The sequence below is a fragment of the Chiloscyllium plagiosum genome, chromosome 5 (genome assembly GCF_004010195.1).
Source record: "Chiloscyllium plagiosum isolate BGI_BamShark_2017 chromosome 5, ASM401019v2, whole genome shotgun sequence".
Classification (NCBI taxonomy): Eukaryota; Metazoa; Chordata; class Chondrichthyes; order Orectolobiformes; family Hemiscylliidae; genus Chiloscyllium; species Chiloscyllium plagiosum.
Genome location: NC_057714.1, coordinates 67,240,596 through 67,246,247, shown reverse-complemented (window position 1 = coordinate 67,246,247; position 5,652 = coordinate 67,240,596). Strand labels below are relative to the sequence as shown.

The 5,652-nt window shown below is 40.1% G+C and overlaps 1 protein-coding gene and 1 long non-coding RNA gene across 3 annotated transcripts in view; one reads left to right on the top strand and one right to left on the bottom strand.

The window, feature by feature from the left end:
* LOC122549954 (V-type proton ATPase 116 kDa subunit a1-like) overlaps window positions 1-5,652 on the bottom strand; it is a 141,598-nt gene that overhangs the window by 116,681 nt on the left and 19,265 nt on the right. The window lies entirely within an intron of this gene.
* The window catches only part of LOC122549955, a 15,357-nt gene continuing 10,936 nt past the window's right edge, over window positions 1,232-5,652 (top strand). The window contains exons 1-2 of the long non-coding RNA XR_006311712.1: window positions 1,232-1,276; window positions 1,798-1,991. This is a non-coding gene — a long non-coding RNA (uncharacterized LOC122549955). The remainder of the gene's footprint in view (window positions 1,277-1,797; window positions 1,992-5,652) is intronic.

The window sequence follows — 5,652 nt, the reverse complement described above, 5'->3', positions numbered from 1 at the left end:
AAGATCGTATGAGGAAAGGTTGAGGCACTTGGGGTTGTTTTCATTGGAGAAAGGAAGGTTTAGGGGTGACTTGATAGAGGTGTATAAGATGATTAGGGGTTTAGATAGGGTCGACAGTGAGAATCTTTTTCCACGTATGGAGTCAGCTATTATGAGGGGGCATAGCTTTAAATTAAGGGGTGGTAGGTATAGGACAGATGTTAGGGGTAGGTTCTTTACTCAGCGAGTCGTGAGTTCATGGAATGCCCTGCCAGTAGCAGTGGTGGACTCTCCTTCATTATGGGCATTTAAACGTGCATTGGATAGGCATATGGAGGATAGTGGGCTAGTGTAGGTTAGGTGGGCTTGGATCGGCGCAACATCGAGGGCCAAAGGGCCTGTACTGCGCTGTATTCTTCTATGTTCTATGTTCTATCTTATTGGTCATCTCTTCAAAAAAAACTCAGTCAAATTTGTGAGACAAATCAGTTAAATTGTGAGAACTTATTTAAGTAGTAAAATACAATGGACATCGATTGGCTACAAAGCATCATTAATTGCAAATACCTTCTGTTAAAAACAAACTCCTACAGATGAATTACAATCCTTCAGTTTTTTTTGCTCAAAGGAACGGTCATATTCATGAGAAACTTTAAGCAGCACACTCTACTGATTTGGCGTGTTAACATCTGAGGTGCTTCAGAAGGTACTGAAACTTTTGGTTGAAAATTAATTGTGTAAGATCTGGGAGATCTTGTCACTGGCAGCACCCCCTGTGATTGAAGGTGCTGGTGTGCCTTCCATCAAGCTGATTCTGGTTCCCAGGTTTCCTGATGCTGCCTTGCAGATGTTGCTGTACAGGCTCACTAAGAGAAGGCCCAGCCTGGTCCCATGGGATGGCACTTGGAGGCCAACCCATCAGTCCTGTCTAGCCTGGAAACAGATCACAGCAACAGGGACGGGAAGCAGTCTCCCAAAAAAATGAATGATCTCCTGAGCTTTGCAAGAAGAAGTTAGACACAGTGGCATTGAGCCCAACTCTACGACTGCACTGGCATCTCACAACAGGTCTAAGCCTGCAAGCCTCAGCACCACTCAAGAGGTCACATCCACCTCTTGCTAAATGAGTGCTCTGCTTCCTACGCATTTGGAACAGCTAACCACTTTGCGTGGTTATGCATATTCACAGGATGCTCTTTCACTCATTCCAATCACCTGATCTCTCTTTTATTCTTATTGCAGGAAATGCTGTCCCACAGCGAAGGCGACAGCCTTGAGGTATTATCACTAGACCCAGGTAATGTTATGGGGACCAGGCTTCAAATCCCGCCACGTGGAAGGGGGGATTTGAAATCAATAAAAATCTTGAATTAAAAGTCTAATGATGATTGTGAATTGATTGTTGATTGTCAGAAAAATCCATCTGGCTCACTGATGTCCTTTAGAAAAGGAAACTGCCATATTCTTACCTGGTCTGGCATATAAGAATATGGCTGACTCTGGGCAATTAGGGATGGGCGATAAATGCTGACCCAGCTAGCAGCACCCTCAGCCCATGAATGAATTTTACAAAACCCCAGAGGGAATAGGGGTAGCTGGGGAGGTTTGTACTGATGATGCTGGACATTACAATCGTCACTCTCTTGAAGAAAAGGGCTATTGTACTGACCAGGGGAGGATAAGGACTGTACCTGTAGGGAGGCTGAAATGGACCAACGACCCATAAGTGACATTGTGCTCTGCTCTTCTCAGACAGACACAAAAGCAAACATGTTCTCTGAATTTTCAGCAAATAATTCTTCGTCTTCTCTGCTATAGGCACAAGTGGTATCAAGCTTCAGGCACAGAGCTAGGGGGCACCTCCCAATCTCTTCAACACTAGCACCACCAATGAGGAGGAAGACTACGAACCCTCAGAGGATGACCAACAAGCTCTTCACCTACATCCTCCATCAGTTCTATGACATTCACCTCAATTGGTACTCTCTCAATAATTCTCTGAGCACAATTAGGTACGTGTCCGCAGCAGCTGGCGGAAATAATACCTGGAGTTTCTGACATTTATAGAATTGCTGAGCTCCATGCAGAAGATGTGTCAGATGTAGTTTTGAGTTGTAATAACATTTTGCATGCAAATATCATTTTAAATTTTATTTAAGTCAAATGTTGATTTTGAGTGCAAGACCCACAAAGCTTCTGGTAATGATCTCGACACCCCTCGCATGTCTACTGTGTATAATTTTGGCTGCAAGTGAATAGTAATGATGGTTTTTACAATGGCTTTGAATGTATGTTTGTCCCTCACTCTTCGTAACTAATTCTGTTTTTCAGCTTGCACACCTTTCTATATGTCTGATTCTTGTCTTTCCTCCTGCTGAGAGATTTTGATAGCCTTGCATCCCTACCTCCAATCAACTGCTCTGTGTGTTCCCAGTTCCCATCCAGAGTTTTTCGACCCCAGGCATCACTCCGTTATTCCTGTTGTTCCCTCCTTTTTCTCATCCTTCACCTCTTCCCTCTCTCCTCTCATGTCCCTTTCTCCAATTTTCAACCTGTTTCTCTTTCTCTTCACCTTTCTCTCTTTCTTCCCTCCTGCCTCTTTCTCCTTCCTCCCACCTTTCACCGTGTTGGCCCAATTGATCCTCTCCCCTCTAATCTTCTTTGAAAGAAAGAATGGCTTGCATTTATATAGTGCCTTATGAGTACAGGACATTTTCCAGCACTTTTCAGAAAACAAAGAACGTTTAAACTGCTGTAATTAGACAAGTAGGCAATCATTCATTATTGATGCATGTCTTGCCAACAAAATGCCAGATGATTAAAAAGACAGGTTTAAGTATGAAAAATTAAAGTTTCTATACTTGAAGCTTAATGAAGAAAAATATGTTGTTTTTGGAATTGTTGTAGACTTTGAAATTTACTAACTGAATGCAAGGTTACAAAAGTTGAAAACAGATTTTTGCATTTATTTTATGAGATTGGTGATTTGGTTTGCCCTCATTATGTCATTACAGACATTTAATGACATAACGATAGATTTTTTAAGATAGCCACATTTTAAACTTAAATCTCTTTTTAATTATTGTCCCATGTTGAAACAATGCTTTAAAATTAATAAAATAAAATTTCTTATTCATACAGGAATATCTAAAATCTTTTTTGTAGAAGATTATGCTGCTAAACTTCCTGGTTTTTCTCTTTTATAGCAAGTTCATGGTCAAAGGCACAATATCATGAACACTTATTTTAAGTGGAATAAATCCTACAAAGTCTTTACAACAATGGAAAGTTTTCAAATATATACATTATTACTCAATGGTACCAAGCACCAATCAGCAGTAACCATAGCAACTTGCCCATAATAACTGTTTTGAGCTTTCTGTGGTGTCAGTATACGAGAAAAGTACCCTTCATGTACAGTCAATGTGACAAAGACCACTCATGCTGAATTTTCTACGTTTCTGCAGCAGCCTATCTGTCACCATGGAAACTATGATGCTACTTTATTGCACTCTATACAAAGATTGTGATTTCACATTAGGACTAATCAACAATATCACGATGATTGCCTCACCTTTGTGAAAGGATAAAAATATGCTGGATCCGAGGCACTTCACAGTAAGGATAATTTTTCTATGAGATACATCATAACCAAAACCTTTTTGCTCTCTCCTTGCTGTCTTGCTTGATGTGATCTATTTCCTTAACTTTCTCTGCCAGGAATTGTAAATTCCTGTACTTATGCACACATTGTATTGTATCACTAAAAATTTCTTTGGAAATATAGGTTATTTCATGTAGCTATAAATAATAAGCATTATGGGCGGCACGGTGGCACAGTGGATAGCATTACTACCTCACAGCGCCAGAGACCTGGGTTCAATTCCTGCCTCAGGCAACTGTCTGTGTGGAGTTTGCACGTTCTCCCTGTGTCTGCGTGGGTTTCCTCCGGTGCTCCAGTTTCCTCCCACATTCCAAAAATGTGCAGGTTTGGTGAATTGGCTGTGCTAAATTGTCCGTAGTGTTAGGTGAAGGGGTAAATGTAGGTGAATGGGTCTGGGTGGGTTACTCTTCAGAGGGTCGGTGTGGACTTGTTGGGCCGAAGGGCCTGTTTCTACACTAAGTAATCTAAAAAATATATAGCTTGATATGTATAGATTATAAATATTTTTCCTTCTCTATTATCTTGTTAGATTTCAAACAAGGTCTGTCCTCTTTCATAGGGAGTTCACTGATGAGGGCATCTGACTATTAGTTTCATCTATGTTGTCATTATGACATTCCTTAAATAAAAAGTATCATTTCCAAATAGCGTGGGATTGCAATTAAACATGTGGATCTTTTCTTTAACACAATGGAATATTTCCCTACGTTTAAAATGTCAAATTTACTGACTGCAAGATTACAAAAGTTGAAAACAGATTTTTGAATTTATTTTATAAGTATGAGATTGGTGATTTGGTTTGCCCTCATTATGTCATTACAGACAGTTAATGACATATGATAGATTTTTTAAGATAGCCACATTTTAAACTTAAATCTCTTTTTCATTATTGTCACATGTTGAAACAATGCTTTAAAATTAGTAAAATAACATTTCTTATTCATACAGGAATAAATAAAATCTTTTTTTGTAGAAGATTACACTGCTAAACTTCCTGGTTTTTCTCTTTTATAGCAACTTCATGGTCAAGCACACAATATCATGAACACTTATTTTAAGTGGAATAAATTGTACAAACAAAGTCTTCTCTTTTACACAATGGAATATTTCCCTACATTTAAAATGTTATTATCTAAAGAGGAAAATTCAGGCCTTCATTTAATATTCAAATTAATCCAAACTCTCAGTCTTGGTTCGAAAATTACCTTGGAGTTGCTCCTGCCTCACTATGAGTGTTCATGGGATGTGGGGTGGAAACATTCTCTTACTCGCACATCTGGGAAAGAAGTTCTGGGCAAATTCCCAGCCATGGTGACCATTACAAATTATTGAGTCTGCCTTAGCTGTTCTCGAGGGCACAGCAGAGAGAGATACTCCTGTAAATGGTCTCAGCAGCTTCTGCTCAATGCCTAGCCCGATAGGTAATTATTGGCAGCGATAGCCTAAGGCTATAATAATAGAATCTAAATGGATATTATCTAGGTATCATGGCTACGTAAGCATGCTTCATGTGTGCTTCTTTAATCTTTCTGTAGATGATGCGCAAAACACTTCGATAAAATAATGGTTGATCATGAGGTTGCTTAATTTTGCAACATCAACAACACAGTCCCTAGCACATCTCACCCTCACAATGCCAGCGCTAATTGGGAACTGAATATTACCCAGGATGACCAAAGACTGAAGCAGGATCCCCATTATCTTTATCCAGGGATCACCCCTAACAGAACCTTCATGCTCAGACTACAAACTCTTCAGTATTAGGGTCAGAGGCTGAGGTCTGAACAATCTCTGGGCTTGGCACCATGTACTTAACTGCAGAATACTGTGTCTGGTTGGGTACCAATATGCTGAAAATGTGTTGCTGGAAAAGCGCAGCAGGTCAGGCAGCATCCAAGGAACAGGAGAATCGACGTTTCGGGCATAAGCCCTTCTTCAGGAATGAGGAAAGTGTGTCAGGCTAAGATAAAAGGTAGGGAGGAGGGACTTGAGGGAGGGCCGTTGGAAAT